This window comes from Peromyscus maniculatus, chromosome 14 (assembly GCF_049852395.1).
Source record: "Peromyscus maniculatus bairdii isolate BWxNUB_F1_BW_parent chromosome 14, HU_Pman_BW_mat_3.1, whole genome shotgun sequence".
NCBI lineage: Eukaryota > Metazoa > Chordata > Mammalia > Rodentia > Cricetidae > Peromyscus > Peromyscus maniculatus.
The window spans coordinates 15,514,540-15,531,926 of NC_134865.1; the positions used below are offsets into that span (position 1 = coordinate 15,514,540).

The 17,387-nt window shown below is 44.8% G+C and overlaps 1 protein-coding gene across 3 annotated transcripts in view; it reads left to right on the plus strand.

Annotated features, from left to right (window-relative positions):
* Positions 1-1,452: 1,452 nt before the first annotated feature.
* The window catches only part of Baz1a (bromodomain adjacent to zinc finger domain 1A), a 119,245-nt gene continuing 103,310 nt past the window's right edge, over positions 1,453-17,387 (plus strand). For all 3 annotated transcript variants that reach the window (XM_076550652.1, XM_076550655.1, XM_076550656.1), the window contains exon 1: positions 1,453-1,531. The gene's annotated coding sequence lies outside the window, so the exon portion shown is untranslated. The remainder of the gene's footprint in view (positions 1,532-17,387) is intronic.

Here is a 17,387-nt window from a genome sequence, read left to right on the forward strand (position 1 = left end):
TCCCCCAGAACAGGAGTTGCAGACAGTTGTGAGCTGCCATGTAGGTGCTGGGAATTGAACGGAGGTGCTTTGGAAAAGCAGCCAGTGCTCTTAATCACTAAGCCATCCTCCAGCCCCTTGATGTAAGTTATTATACACTTTGTAGCTCTAAGTTTGAGAGGTAGGATTCAAACTAAAGCCTGACTTCAAGGATCACCCTGCAAATGCTCCTTTTTCCCTTACCGTCCTGTGATACTGTCCTCTGAGGTAAAGCTAGCTTTCCTCCCTTCAAGCTAGCAGACTAGATTCTGACTTGAAAGGCTTAGAACCCATTAACTAAAGTCAGATGTGGTGGCCCATGCCTTTAATCCTAAATCCTAACACTCGAGAGGAAGAGGTAGGTAGGTGGATTTTTGTGAGTTCGAGGCCAATCTGGTCTACAGAGTGAGTTCCAGGACAGCCAGGGGGCTACACAGAGAAACCATGTCTTGAAAAAACAAAAAAGGAAAAAAAAAAAAAAAAAAAAAAAAAAGCAAAGAAAATCATTAAGATTCTTTATCTTTGTCTATGTGTGGTGGTGTTTTTCCAAAACCTAGTGCTTACCTAGGTATTCTGGCTTACATCTGCAATCCTAGCATTTGGGAAGCTGAGGCAGGAGGATTGCCATGTGCTTTGAGGCCAGCCTGAGCTATATAGTGAGTTCTAGGTCAACCTGGCATACATATATGCAGACAAATGTGTGAGACATTGATTCAAAAACTCCCAAAGTAAACTGGGCATGGTGGTGCAAGCCTTAAATCTCAGTACTGGAGAGGCAGCAGCAGGCAGAGCTCTGTGAGTTCTAGGCCAGCCTGGTCTACACACTGAGCTCCAGGACAGCCAGGACTACACAGAGAGACTTTGTCTCAAAAAACAAAAGCAAAAAGTAAAAGCAACCAACCAAACAAGACCTGCTGCTTCCCTTCAGTGAGAGGGGACCGTAGCAGCAGAAGCAGCAGCAGCAGCAGCAGCAGCAGCAGCAGCAGCAGCAGCAGCAGCCGCAAACGGTGCTCTCTGCCAGGCTCTGCTCTGCTGAGGCACTGCTGGGCTCTGGAGCACCCACCAGACTGTCTGTGTGACTCCCTGCTCTCCAGTCCCAGCATCCTGCTTGCGTCTGAAACAAACAGAAACACGGACATGTGATGTCCCAAAGGCCTCAGTCTTATACGACATTTTCCTGTTTGGAACTCAGCACCCATTTATCAGACTGTGTACCAAGAATAACAGGAAAAAGAGCTGCTTTTCCCCCCGATAATCTACTTCAGTGTCCGTCAGTCTCTCGTCTGGTAAGAGGCTAAGCTCGGATACCTTTGCTTCACTATACGTGACAGCAAGCGGCCCTTTCCACAGCAATGGGGGCCCGGCTGCTCCTTCTGGTTAATCTTAATAGAATGTTGAGCTTGCTCTGCTTTAGGTTACTGGTTTTTAACTGCTGGAAGGAAAAGACCAGTAAATAGAACACATTCCCAGCCATTGGACAGTCGGCCTGTAACTTTCCAACGCCCAAGAAAAGGTAATTACTGAAACATTTCTTAGGGGTTTCAAGCTTTTGTTACCTGAAATGGCACGTGGTGTGTAAGATCTGCCACATTTGAAGAGTTACCGTTCACAAGGCTCGCTCTGCTCTCTCCCCTGACTGGGAGGGAAGCCAGGGGAGCAGCCGAGCAGCCAGGGATGGAGAAAGAAGGGGAGTGAGTGTGATTTCAACAGCAGCTGGGAAGGCAGATGGGCAGCTGCAATGCGAGCAGGTTAGAGGGAAGAGAGGTGACCCCAGACAAGCGACACCTTCTTACTGGTGGCCAAATGTGCACCTGATCCTCATTACCTGGCGCTCAAGAGGTACTTTCCTTTCTCTCCAAGATCAAAGATAATTATTTCCTCAGGCTTAGTGGCTTAGTCAGGATTACCATTGCTGTGATGAAACACTGTGACCAAAGCAACTTGGGAGGAAAGGGTTCATTTGGCTTCCACTTCCACATCAGCTATCACCATTGAAGGAAGTCAGGGCAAGAACTCAAGCAGGGCAGGAACCTCTCAGCCCGCTTTCTTATAGATAACATAGGACCATCAGCCTAGGGATAGCATCATCCACAATAGGCTAGGCCCGCCCCCATTAGTCGCTGATTAAGAAAATGCTTACAGGCTTGCCTACAGCCTGATCTTACGGAGACGTTTTTTCTCAGTTGAGGCTCCCTCCTCTCTGATGACTCTAAGTTTGTGTCAGGTTGACATAAAACTAGCCAGGGGGCTGGAGAGATGGCTCAGCGGCCAAGAGCACTGGCCGCTCTTCCAGAGGACCCGGGTTCAATTCCCAGCAACAATATGACAGTGCACACCTGTCTGTAATTCCAGTTCTAAAGGATCTGACACCCTCCCATAGACACACATGCAAGCAAAACACCAATGCACATAAAATAAGTAAACCTAAAAAAAAAACAAAAACGAAAGCTAGCTAGGACACCGTCTTTTGTGCTCCAGGTTAGGCTCAGAGTCGCTACGTCGACAGGAATAAACTTCAACCACTGCTACTCCTGTCTCCATATCCTAAATGCTGGCATCATAGTGCAGAGCCACCAAGCCATTGGTGGGGATCAAACCCAGGACTTTGGGTGAGCTAGACAAGCACTCTACGGACTGAGCCACACCCCCAGTCTTCAGCCTGCTTGTGTCATTGAGAAGCTTGTAGTTTCTGTTACTCAACAGACAGGCTAGCGGGGGTTTCGGGAACAGCTGCCCAAGGCCCTCCGGCTGATCCCCAAGCTCAGGGTAATTGATTTTGCCTGGTAGTTGTGAAAGAACTTTGGAAGACAGAGTCACCTCATGTCACATAGGGACATAATATCGTAATATTGTGACTGCGTAATGTATGGCTTCATTACTGCTTGGAATCAGCTGCATCTGTGGAATACTCCTTGAAATGGTCTGGAATGGGTGAGGTTTTTCCTCCACGAATCCTTTCTCTTTTCCCGATGTACCTTTCTGCATTCTCCATTTTCAGCCACTTGGCTTTCTCATCCCGCCTCCCAAACTGCCTATTGCCCTGTTCCAGACTCAATTAGCCTGCCAATGGTCCTTTCCTCTCTCTCCCTACTGGGCACCAATGTTTTATTTCTTAGGAGACTCATACAAATGGGCGACTGATAAACTAATTTAAACTAACGTATTAATGACTGACACCACCTAGGGAATTAGCGGAAGAGGTTTGGGGAAGGTCTGTTCCCTGTGGCTTCCCAATTCCACCTGAGCAGCAACTTAATTAGTTTACCTCCAAGAATATCGCTGTTCAACTGAATTGACAAGCAGTCTATGTCAGGCAAGACGTGCTTTAAATGTAAAATAGTGCTTTGTTAGCTGGGTGGCGGCGGCGGCGGCGGCGGCGGCGCACGCCTTTAATCCCAGCACTGGGGAGGCAGAGCCAGGCGGATCTCTGTGAGTTTGAGGCCAGCCTGGGCTACAGAGTGAGTTCCAAGAATATTTGGGAAACTAATCAATAATTCCAATAGTAAAACCTAACAAAAAACTTCCTAAAATGTAGTTAAGGTCAGTTAACAAGAAGTATATTTTACTAGAAATGATTAATGTAATTAGAAAAATCTCAGTGATTCCTGGGGCTGGAGATATGGCTCAGTAGTTAAGATCACTGGCTGTGCTTTCAGAGGACCTGAGTTCAATTCCCAGCACACATGCTGTGGCTCAGAACTGTCTGTGACTCCAGTTCCCGGAGATCCCATACCTTCCTCTGGCCTTTATGGACATCAGGTAGTTGTGCATCGTGTTACATAGACATACATGCAGGAAAACACACACACACACACACACACACACACACACACTAATAATGAAAAGATTTTTGAAACATCTGATTTCTGATTTTGCTGTGAGCTGTCTTCTCAGAACATCTTAAATTCATGCCTACATAGGTCATGGCTTCACTGTTGATGATGACACATTACTCTTCATGTCTTTCATCCCAGCTTGGTAAAAGCCTTCACAGGTACTCAGGTTCACCACCTCTGAGTAATAGTTCATGTGTAATTAACTGCTGTGATCTGCCCACTTGGCATGTGAATCAGTTTCCTGTTAATACACTCTCTTACATATTTAAGACAAAAATAAGAAAATTTAAATAACAATAATGGCGTAAGCCACAGAAAAACACAAAAGAATTGAAAATAACCATGACAACTCCTAAATTAAGACAGAATTCCTTAGAAATGTATGGAGCCCTGCTAGAGAGATGCTCAGCCGTTAAGAGATCTTGCTCTGCAGAGGGTAAGAGTTTGGTCCCTACCACCCATACTAGGTGACTTACAAGCACCTGCAACTCCAGCACCAGGGCATCCAACACCCTCTCCTGAGGGCACCTGTACACGTGTGCACATACATATGAATACATGCTAAAACAAAAAGTGTGCAGCTTTACTGGTGGACATGTTTAGAGTAGACCTAGAATATTAAGAATATTCACTCCTCAAACAGTATTTGTGGGGCCAGGGAGATGGCTCAGCAGGTAACGGTGCTCGCTGCCTAACCCCGAGAGCCTGGGTTTGATCCCTGGGACCGTGGAAGGAAAGAACTGACTCTCACAAGTTTTCCTCTGACCTCCACAGGTGCACCGTGGCACTTGCCTCCCTCACAATGAATTAATTAAAGTGCAAATAAAGATTAGCATGCATCTATGGAGGCTCACTGCTTGTCACACATTTGTCCTAAGGATCTAGCTGTGGAGTAAGAGAAACCAGTCAGGAAACCATCACAACAATGTGATCTGACAAGGGCCGCAAGAGACATTTACAGAGCATCGCCCAATGCGTGTGTGCATGAAGACGATGGTGTGTGCAAAGACGAACAGAGCCGACTAAAATTCATTCTCATCACTCCAAAGACTATGTTAGGAACACGGATCTTCCTAAAGCACAGGGCACATTTCTGAGCTGTGAAACAGCCGTTTCTCTGACAAGCTTCTCATTTAAACCTTGCTTTATGGATGCCTTAACCCAGTACTGAGAAAGCAGGGGTGTAGCCGGAAGTTTCTCCGGTCATGCTCGCCCCTGTGGTCAGGATGAATCTCTCCCACCCGCATCCTGCAGCCTCTTGGTCCCAAGTAAACACACAGAGTCTTATTATTACTTACAAACTGCATGGCCTATGGGTCAGGCTTCTTGCTAGCTAGCTCTTATAACTCAACTCATTTCTATTAATCTATATGTTGCCACATGGCCGTGGTGTTACCAGTCTGTGAGCTTCTTGTTGCTCCTTGGGCAGCAGGCTGGTGTCTCCCCGCATCCACCCTTATTCTTGTTTTTTTCAGTTTGAATGTACCACCTAACCTTATCCTGCCCTGCCATAGGCCAATGCAGCTTTATTAATCAACCAATCAGAGCAACACATATTCACAACGTACAGAAAGACATCCCACAGCACAAGGGTCCCCCAGAAGTTTAGTGAGTAACAGCCACAGCGGACTAAATGCCGGGCTCCTGTTTGTACTCACGTAGCTCCACCAGGAGTGTGTGTTACTCCATGATTCAGGACAGGAGAGGCCCAATTTCATAACCCTCTGAATTCTTCCAAAGGAAATGCAAAACAAACAAACAAACAAACAAAAACCAGCATCCACATTTTCCCAAGCATCCCTTCATACCGGGTGTGCTGGTGTAGGCCTGTAATTCCAGCACTCCTGAGACAAGAACAGGATCACTTCAAGTTCGAGGCCAGCCTGGTTGTCTTAGAGTTAGTTACTATCACTGTGATGAAACACCCTGACCAAAAACAATGTGGAGAGGAAAGGGTTTATTTGACTTAATATCCTGAGTCACTGTCCACTGAGGGAAACCAAGGCAGGAACTCAAACGTTCAGGAACCTGGAGGTAGACGCTGATGCAGAAGCCATGGAGAAGTACTGCTTACTGGCTTGCTCAGTCTTCTTTCTTACAGAACCCAGGACCAACAGCTTAGGGGTGTCTACGCCCACAATGGGCTGGGCCCCACCCATTCCATCACTGATTAAGAAAATAGCTGCCTACATCCAAATTGTATGGGTTCCCTCCTCACAGGTCACTCTAGCTTGTATCAGGCTGACATAAAACTGGCCAGCACACTGGTCTATGTAGCCAGCTGCAGGCCAGCACAGTGAAGAGACCTGTCTGTTTGTCTGTGTCCAATAAGGAATGAGACTGTGTAAGCTGTTTCAAAGAGAAGGACATTGTCACTGCCTACCTCAGAATTCACTTTTTTAAACAGGGTCTCACTCTATATATCCTTGGCTGGCCTGAACTCACCTTGTAGACCAGGTTGGCCTCGAGCTTACAGAGATGGGTCTGCCTCTGCTTGTACAATGTCACCTCAGAATTTTTGACATATAAACCATTTACCGGGTGAGGCTGGGAATGGCTCCCCTGTTAAGAGGTTAATTGTGGGGCTGCGAGTGTAGTTCAGCGACAGAGGACCTGCCAGACACACACCAGGCCCTGGGTTTGAGCCACAGCACCACGGAAAGAAAAAGAAAACACAAAAAAACCAAGTATATGTGTATTTCTGAACCTGGCTTGAAAGAAAGGGACCAGGCACTGTAGCTAAGACTTCCTGTCAAAGCTAACAATGAATTTCTTCTTTTCTTTCTTTCTTTTTAAATATTTTGTAGTTTTTTTTTCCTCTTAGGGCCCGCCACCCAGCTCCCAAATAAATACACAGAGACTTATTCTTACTTATGAATGCCCTGGCTTAGCTTGACTTGTTTCTAGCCAGATTTTCTAACTTAAATTATCCCGTTTCTCTTTAACTATGTTTTGCCTTTGGGCTTTTTTCCTTTCTTTATTCTAAATATCTTTCTTTCCTTCTTACTCTGTAGCTGACTGTGTGGCTGTGTGGCTGTGTGCCGGGTGGCTGTGTGCTGAGTGTCTGGGTGGCTGTGTGCTGGGTGACTGTGTGCTGAGTGGCTGTGTGCTGGGTGGCTGTGTGCTGGGTGGCTGTGTGCTGAGTGGCTGTGTGCTGGGTGGCTGTGTGCTGGGTGGCTGTGCGGCTGGGTGGCTGTGTGCTATGTGGCTGGGTGGCTGTGTGCCGGGTGGCTGTGTGCCGGGTGGCTGTGTGCTGGGTGGCTGTGTGCTGGGTGGCTGGGTGGCTGTGTGCTGGGTGGCTGTGTGCTGGGTGGCTGTGTGCTGGGTGGCTGTGTGCTGGGTGGCTGTGTGCTGGGTGGCTGTGTGCTGGGTGGCTGTGTGCTGGGTGGCTGGGTGGCTGTGTGCTGGGTGGCTGTGTGCTGGGTGGCTGTGTGGCTGGGTGGCTGTGTGCTGGGTGGCTGTGTGCTGGGTGGCTGGATGGCTGTGTGCTGGGTGGCTGTGTGCTGAGTGGCTGTGTGCTGTGTGGCTGTGTGCTGTGTGGCTGTGTGCTGTGTGGCTGGGTGGCTGTGTGCTGAGTTGCTGGCCCCTGGGCCCTGGCATCCTCCTCTCTCTTCTCGCTCCTCCCTCTTTACTTTTCTCTCGAGCCTAGACTTCTCCTTTTCTTTATTCTCTCTGCCCACCAGCCCCACCTGTCCCTCTCCTGCCTAGCTATTGGTCATTCAGCTTTTTAGTAGGTGTTTAAGGCAGGCAAAGTAACACAGCTTTACAGAGTTAAACAAATGCAACATATCTTTGCATTATTGAATAAATATTCCACAGCATAAACAAGCATAACACATCTTTAATATTCCATAACAATAATTTTTATTTATTTATTTTTATTTTATGAGCACATTTGTCTATGTGAGGGTATCAGATCACCTGGAACTAGAGAGCTTCCATGTGGGTGCTGGGAATTGAACCAGGGTCCTCTGGAAGAGTAGCCAGTGTTCTTAACTACTGAGACATCTGTCTAGCACCCCTTGGCCTGAACTTTGGAGGGTTATGACCAAGTTAATTTACTGGAACCATAATTTTCCCTTCCTTCCTTCCTTTCTTCCTTCTTTCCTTCCTTCCTTCCTTCCTTCCTTCCTTCCTTCCTTCCTTCCTTCCTTCCTTCCTTCCTTCCTTCCTCTCTTTCCTCTTTTTTTTTTTCCCCTGGAACTCACTAAGGAGAAGAGGCTGCCCTCAAACTCACAGAGATCCATCTGCCTCTGCCTCCTCCTAACTGCTGAGATTAAAGGTATGCACCACCCAGCCTGACACAGAACATAATTTGTCAAATGTGTAGTCTTGCAGTTGTATGTGAAATTGCTAGTGTCATCCATAGAACTATAAAGGAAAAAGCAAAATGATGCCCACTTGTGTTTGTGTGACCTCGAGTAGAGTGGAGGGGCATGACTGCTGGAATGTTACAGGGGACTCTGTGGTGGTTGGAATGAGGATGGCCCCCGCAGGTTCATATGTTTGAATGCTTGGTACCCAGTTGGGGGAACTGTTTGGGAAGGATTAAGAGGTGTGACCTTGTTGGAAAAGATGTGTCACTGGGGGGTGGTCTCTAGGGATTCAAAAGCTCAGGCCATTCCCAGTGCCTCTCTCAGCCTCCTGCTTCTTGATCAGATGTGAGCTCTCAGCTACTGCTCCAGCACCATGCCTGCCTGCCTGCTGCCATGCTCCCCACCATGATGGTCAGAGACTCCAACCCTCTGGAACCATGAGCCCCAAATTAATTTAGCAATGATGTTTTTTCATAGCAATAGAAAAAGTAACTAAGGCAGTCACCCAGATGAGGTGTTTTGTTGTTGTTTGGTTGGTTGGTTCGGTTTTTTGAAACAAGGTTTTCTTTGTAAGCTCTGGCTGTCCTTGAACTCATTTTGTAGACCAGGTTAGCTTCGAACTCATCTGCCTCTGCCTGCCTCTGCCTCCTGAGTGCTGGAATTAAAGGTGTGCACCACCACCACCCAGCTGGATGCAGTTTTTTCCCCTCACTTTGTTTTTGAGACCGACTCTCACTGTGTGTCCCTGACTGGCCTTGAACTCACAGAGATCCACTTGCCTCTGCCTCCCAAGTGCTGAGGTTAAAGCCTGTGGTGCAACATCTGGCAATTACATTGCTTTGTTACTCTTTTTGCTTGAACTGCATACACACACACACACACACACACACACACACACACACACACACACATAAAAATACCATTTTTAAAGTGGAGCAGTGGTGGTGCGCACCTTTAATCCCAGCACTTGGGAGGCAGAGACAGGCAGATTTCTGAGTTTGAGAGCAGCCTGGTCTACAGAGGGAGTTCCAGGACAGCCAGGGCTGTTACACAGAGAGAAACTGTCTCCAAAAAAATTTAAAAAGAAAAAGAAAAGATTATTTTGATTCTTATTTCTGTGTCTATGTATGAATATACCACATGTGTGCAGGTGCCTACAGAGACCAGGAAAAAGTGCTGAACCCCTTGGAGCAGGTATTACAGGTGGCTGTGAGCCACCTGATGTTGGTTCTAAGAGCCAGACTTGAGTCCTCTGGAAGAGCAGCAAGCAGTCTTCACCACAGCCATTTTCCCCCAAAAATATTTTGATTTTATTTTTTTTCTTGTTTCTCGAGACAGGGTTTCTCTGTGTAGCTTTGGAGCCTGTCTGGGAACTCACTCTGTAGGCTGGCCTCGAACTCACAGAGATCCGCCTGCCTCTGCCTCCTGAGTGCTGGGATTAAAGGCGTGCGCCACCACTGCTGGGCTTGATTTTATTTTTATTTTATATGTGTGAGTGCTTTGGCTGTATGTATGTATATGCATCATGTGCATGCCCGGTGCCTGGAGAGGTCAGCAGCTGGATTCCCTGGAGCTGGGTTTATAAAAGGTTGTGAGCCATATGTAGCTGCAGGGAATTGAACCCAGATCCTCTGCAGGAGCAGCCAGAGCTCTTCACCACTGAGCCATGGCTCCATCCAAAAAAAAAGTTTTTTAAAGCTAAGTAACAAGGAGTAAGTTGAAGGCCTGAGCTTCATGAGATTCCCATTACAAAAAGACAAATTTTTCAGACTCTCTACTTATATCTAGCATTCTATTCCTATCCATTATATCACACTTAGGCACCAACAGTGCCTAAGACAGTGATTCTCAACCTTCCTAATGCTGCACCCCTTTAATACAGTGCTTCATGATGTGGTGAACCCCCCCCCCAACCATAAATTATTTTCATTGCTACTTCATAATTGTAGTTTTGCTACTGGTATGAATCATAATGTAAATATCTGTGTTTTCCAGTGTGAAAGGGACATGACCCACAGGTCGAGAACCACTGCACTAAATGTGTTCTAGAATACACATTTTCTCCTAATAATAATTCTTAAAAATCTTTTTCTATTTGGATTTAAGTGCCCAGGCTGGTCTCAAGCCATGGTTCTCAGCCTGTCTCCTGTGTGCTAGGATCATAGGACGTGCCATCATGCCTGACCCAGGACTAGACTTTTGAGTCACAGTAATAAACCTTATGCAGTTTTATTTATAATGCAACATAATGCCACGTGAAACTTCTATGGAACTAAGACAGATGCAGAGATGTAAATGATTTTCCGCCAATAGTTTTCCCGGTGGCACGGTGAGTGAGTCACGGTCCCTGTCTGCTCCACAACGCTGCCGCTTTGGTTCTTAATCCCAGTGTCATTTCTGGTCCTTCCCTGTCACGCCCGAGTCATCTATTTCCTCTCCTCCTCCTCAAGGGAGACAGAGTTTATTCACTTGTAGGGTAAAAACATGAGCTGGGCTCTGCCTCAGACTTCAGCTCACTAATTCATTGGCGAGGGGGGCGGGGTGTTCAAGACGGTTTGCTGCTTGAGAATTGACAGCTTTCGGCCCAGTGTGATGACACATGCTTGGAATGCCAGCACTTGGGAAGCTTCAGAGGGAGGAGCGTGAGTCTGAGGCCACACTGGCCTTTATATCGAGTTGTGGGTCATCCTCAGTAGTGGGACCTGTTGCTGGTTGTTTTTCACTCTTTTGGCTCTTTTACTCCTTTGGGGGGGGCTGCCGCCTAGCTCCGCGGCTGGCTGTGTGGCTGTGTGGGTGTGTGGGTGTGTGGTTGTGTGGTTGTGTGGTTGTGTGGTTGTGTGGCTGTGTGTCTGTGTGTCTGTGTGTCTGTGTGGCTGTGTGGCTGTGTGGCTGTGTGGCTGTGTGGCTGGCCCAGTCTTTTCTTGCTCCTTGATCTCCTCCTAGATTTCTCATCCTCTTTATTCTCTCTGCCTGCCAGCCCTGCCCATCCTTTCTCCCACCTTGCTATTGGTCATTCAGCTCTTTATTAGACCATCAGGTGTTTTAGGCAGGCAAAGCAACACAGCTTCACAGAGTTAGACATATGAATCATGAAAGAATGCAACACATCTTTGTATCATTAAACAAATGTTCCACAGCATAAACAAATGTAACACATCTTAAAATAACATTCTACAATATTTCTAAATAAAAATGAAAGGTTTTAACTTCTTCTTCTTTTTTTTTTTTGGTTTTTCGAGACAGGGTTTCTCTGTGTAGCTTTGCGCCTTTCCTGGAACTCGCTTTGGAGACCAGGCTGGCCTCGAACTCACAGAGATCCGCCTGCCTCTGCCTCCCGAGTGCTGGGATTAAAGGCGTGCGCCACCACTGCCCGACTGAAAGGTTTTAACTTTAACAAAGCAAAACTACATACAACAAAAACAATTATCAAGGAAGAATTACACTTACAATATTCAGTCCATTTGTGTTTAGCAAATTCAGAGAAAATACTCCATTATCTATCTTATCTTAGTGATTCCAAAGTTTTATACCTAATTTACTTTCTATCATAACTAAGGAAAACTATAACTCTAATTATTTACTCTTTAACTCCATCAAAGACCAAGAAGGATGTAATTTTTTTCATTTTTATTTATTTATTTTTCTATTATCAGCTTGATACAGTATAAATTCTTATCCTAATAGTGAAATGTTTCATTGAGGCTTTCCCAGTAATTGAGTAAAACCAAAACAACATAGACGTATTATAAGCCACAGTCATCCTAGGGTCCCCCCTGCTATATAGTCTCCCTCGTTCTCTGGGTTGCAGTCTGATTGTTTTTTGCTTTATATCTAGAATCCACTTATGAGTGAGGACATACCATGTTTGTCCTTCTGGATTTGGGTTACCTCACTCAGGATGATATTTTCTAGTTCTATCCATTTGCCTACAAATTGCATGCTGTCATTGTTTTTCTCTGCTGAGAAAATGCCTGACCATTGTGTATATGTACCACATATCTTAATCTGTTCTTCCGTTGATGGGCATCTAGGTTGTTTCCAGGTTTTGGCTATTACAAATAGTGCTGCTATGAACATAGCTGAGCATGTATCTTTATGGTATGAATCAGCATTCCTTGGGTATATGCCCAAGAGTGGGATGGCTGGGTCTTGAGGTAGATCGATTCCTAATTTTCTGAGAAACCTCCATATTGATTTCCACAGTGGTTGTACAAGTTTGCATTTCCACCAACAGTGGAGGAGTGTTCCCTTTGCTCCGCATCCTCTCCAACATTGACTGTCATTAGTGTCTTTGATCTTAGCCATTCTGACAGGTGTAAGGTGGTATCTCAGAGGCGTTTTGATTTGCATTTCTCTGATGATTAAGGATGTTGAGCATTTCTTTAAATGTCTTTCAGCCATTTGAGATTCTTCTTTTGAGAATTTTCTGTTTAGCTCTTTCGCCCATTTTTTAATTGGACTGTTCAGTATTTCGAGTTTCTTGAGTTCTTTATATACTTTGGAGATCAGTCCTCTGTCAGATGTGGGGTTGGTGAAGGTCTTTCCCCATTCTGTAGGCTGTCTTTTTGTCTTATTGACTGTGTCTTTTGCCCTACAAAAGCTTCACAATTTCAAGAGGTCCCATTTATTAATTGTTGTGCTCAGTGTCTGTGCTGCTGGTGTTATATTTAGGAAGTGATCTCCTGTGCCAATGCATTCAAGAGTACTTCCTACTTTCTCGTCTATTAAGTTTAGTGTAACTGGATTTATGTTGAGGTCTTTGATCTACTTGGATTTGAGTTTTGTGCATGGTGACAGATATGGATCTATTTGTAATCTTTTACATATTGACATCCAGTTATGCCAACACCATTTGTTGAAGATACTTTCTTTTTTCCATTGTATAGTTTTGGCTTCTTTGTAAAAAATCAGGTGTTCATATGTGTGCGGATTAATGTCAGGGTCTTCAATTCGATTTCATTGGTCTGTATGTCATTTTTTATGCCAGTACCAAGATGTTTTGTAGCTCTATAGTAAAGCTTGAGGTCAGGAGGTTGCTTTATTATACAGGATTCTTTTAGCTATCCTGGGCCTTTTGTTTTTCCATATGAAGTTGAGTATTGTTCTTTTCAAGTCTGTGAAGAATTGTATTGGGATTTTGATGGGGATTGAATTGAATCTGTAGATTGCTTTTGGTAAGATTGCCATTTTTACTGTTAATCCTACCTATCCATGAGCATGGGAGATCCTTCCATTTTCTAATATCTTCTTTAATTTCTTTCTTTAGAGATTTAAAGTTCTTTTTTTTGGGGGGGGGGGCGCTTCAAGACAGGGTTTCTCTGTGTAGCTTTGCACCTTTCCTGGAACTCACTCTGTAGTCCAGGCTGGCCTCGAACTCACAGAGATATGCTTGCCTCTGCCTCCCGAGTGCTGGGATTAAAGGTGTGTGCCACCACCGCCGCCTGGCTGAGATTTAAAGTTCTTATCAAACAGGTCAGAAGGATGTAATATTACCTATCAACAGAGACATCTTGCCGCCTGCACAGTCACCCAAAGTTCCTCTGCAATGTTGGGGTATCCATATTCAGCCTACAGGCCTAGAGTATCTGGCAAACTTTTCAGTGAAGCAGGAAACTTGGACTGTCTTTTGTATTGACAAAGTTTTCAGTCACTTTCCTCTGTTTCCTGCAGAATGTCTGGCAGACTCTTCCATGAAGTAGGAACCCTGAAGGATTGTTCTGCCTTGTTTTGGCAAAGTTCAGCAGTCACTTTCCTGTGGGTCCTGTATGTCCAGTTTATACATCACACTGTCAAGCAGTCAAGGCAAAAGCAGTTTCTTGCCTTAACGGCTAATCTTGCCACAATGAAAGCAAACTCCCTATGGAGTTTCTCTGATGCCTATCATCCTTTTATGAAGTAAATTGGTGCTGTCATGAGCAGATGTGCCTCATCACCATGAAACACATTAGTTAACAAAACATTTTAAATGCCATATTCTATAGGTCTTTGAAGTGTTTGAAGACCATTTATCTATCTAAAGCAAACCTGTTTAACCTTGAAAACATACCTAATGTGACTACAAGTTTGATTATTATAGATTTGCTACTAACCTCATTTCTTAATTATACATTGCATTTTTAAATAAGCTGCATACACACAATACCCCCAAACAAGAGTAGAAACATACATTTAATATAACAAAAATAACTTTAAATTTGTATCAATAGACCAAAACCCATGCTAATGCAAAATATCTAAGATTAATAGTTGTCTTTTTATCCTATATTCTTATCTTCCCCTAAATGATAACAAACATCCATAACCCACCAAACAACCAAAGACTACTCACACCCTCCAACTCTTGGGAATATGGGCATTGTTTTCTCTAGACTGCTTTCTGTTGTCTGTGTGCAAAGACATCTTTATGGGTCCCTGAGAAAAACTGAGATAATGGCCACATCCTGGGTAGACCAGTTGTAACCTTTGTTGGTAGATATCACCTGTCAAGTTTCAGAAGGTCTCCCTTGGTCAAACCTGATCCATATTAACCTGAAAAGAATCCACAGCCTCTTGTTTTCTGTGGAAACAAAAGCAAAACCTCTTCCCCAAAGCATTTTTGACTTCAATTTGACAAATACTTTTTTTTTTTTTACTTCTTTTTGAAAGTTAAGACAGCCCTGAAGTGTCTAGGTTGGTCTAATTTTGCAGTTCTGTTCACAATCCCATGTCTCCTAGCAGCAGTTTTTTTGCTTATCAGCATTCAAAAACTTAAAAATCAATACAATACTATACAGAATCCAGACTTCCTGTGTATTTCCTATCTTACGTGGCCTTTTTTTAAATATTACTTTTACTGTTTCTTTAAAGACTTTACTATCTCTAAACTATTTGTTTCTCTCTACAATTGTCCATACCCCTTTCCTTTCTTTCTTAAGCCTATGCACATTGTAAAAAACACTGAAACTTGTTTAGAAGTTTTTTTTGTCTGGACCTCTTTTACTGCCTATCTTTTAGCCTTTTTAAAAACTGCATGAGCAAACTTTAGACTGCTCAACTACACCTGGATCCTCGACGTGGTGACCCTTTTGGTTGGCTTTGCCTGCTTCTTCGGTCCTGAAAGCCAATCCTAAAGCCCTCGGACAGGTTGGTGGAATGCGACCACAAACTGCATTCAACCTTCCTAGCTATGGAGACCTGTACCTGAGCTGCCAGCTGAGCAGCACTGCCTCTTAAAGGAACCATGTCCATTCCCGCCCCCCCCCTCTCTCCCTCTCCCTCTCTCTTCAGCTTCCTCAGGCCCTACATGGAAATTCAGGGCCATGTTGGTATGCCAAAATGTTGTTGGTTGTTTTTTACTCTTTTGACTCTTTTACTGCTTTGAGGGGCCTGCCCACCCAGGTCCCAAATAAATCACACATGGAGGCCTATTATTTCTTATAAATGCCCAGCCTTAGCTTGGCTTATTTCTATCCAGCTTTTCTTAACTTAAATTATCCCATCTACCTTTCGCCTCTGGGCCTTTTCCTTTTCTTACTTCTGTAATCTCACTTCCACTCTTACTCTGTGGCTGGCCCCGTCTTTTCTTGCTCCTTGATCTCCTCCTAGATTTCTCATCCTCTTTATTCTCTCTGCCATCCAGCCTTGCCCATCCTTTCTCCTGCCTTGCTATTGGCCGTTGAGCTCTTTATTAGACCAGTCAGGTGTCTTAGACAGGCAAAGCAACACAGCTTCACAGAGTTAAACAAATGCAACACAAAAGAATGCAACACATCTTTGCATCATTAAACAAATGTGCCACAGCATAAACAAGTGTAACACATCTTAAAACAATATTCCACAACAGAGACCTTAAAAGGGGGCAGCGCTGGGGAGGCGGAGGGAGCAGAGAGATGTCTCAGAAGGTAAAGGCTCTTGCTGTCAAGCCTAACAGTTTGAGTTCAAACCTCAGGGCCCCACATGAAGGGAGGAGAGAACTGACTCTTGCAAACTGTCCTCTGGCTCCCACATGTGTGTGTTGGCATGAGCGTACATGCACACAAATACATGTAATAAAAATTACAAAGATAAAAATTCAAACCTTTCATCCCAGATAGGACAGTGAATCTACTGTCTGCCCGTAATTTGTTTGCTTTTCTTGTTTTCTCTACTGTTCTTTGGAAAGAACACCAAGAGGGTCCAATAAAGACCCACTGCAGTTGGGGCTCTAAAAGGGTCTTGCCTGCTTTTTTGAGACTCAAGTAGTCCAGGGTCTCATGTATTCCTCAGATTTTCTATGTAGCCTAGGATGATCCTGAACTCCTGATCCTCCTGCCTTAAGCTCTCAAGGGATGTGAATTCAGGTATGCACAACCCCTACCCTGTGTCAGCTAAGCTCTTTGTTTGAGCTTCTACAACATATATTTAAACTTCGTTGTGATCACGTTAGGGTCAAACCAGAGCCTCACATGCTCTGGGCAAGAACTCTGAAACTAAGCCACGTCCCTGGCCCTACTGTAATTTTTTATTTTGAAATGACTATAGATGTTAACTGTGCAGAGCAGATCTATGTACCCTTCACCCCGGTACCCCCAATGATAACAAGCTGTGTGATTATGATATAATATAAAACCCAGGACATAGATGTAAATACTCTCCCCACAATCTATGCAGCTTTTAAGAGCGTAAGTGTGTTGTGTGCATAAAATTCTACACAGCTGGGCTTGGAGAGATGGCTCAGAGGTTAAGAGCACTGGTTGCTCTTCCAGAGGACCTGAGTTCAATTCCCAGCACTCTCTTGGCAGCTCACAAGTGTCTGTAACTCCAGGTCCAGGGGATCTGGCACCCTCACACAGACATGTAGGCAAAACACTAATGCACATCTAATAAAAATAATAAATAATTTTAAAAATTGCCCAGCTCTACCACGGACGTGCATACAAGCACCACAGGCTTGCACTCGCCTCTCTGCCTCCCAACAAACTCCTGGCAACCCCCAAACTGCTCTTCATCTCCTTAGTTTTGATATTTTTTAAGATTTTTATATGAATAAGATCACACAGTATGCAAACTTTTGAAGGGTTTTCTTAACTTATGTTAAGAACACTTGAGCCAGGCAGTTGTGGCGCACACCTTTAATCCCAGCATTCGGGAGGCAGAGGCAGGCGGATCTCTGTGAGTTCGAGGCCAGCCTGGGCTACCAAGTGAGTTCCAGGAAAGGCGCAAAGCTACACAGAGAAACCCTGTCTCGAAAAACCAAAAC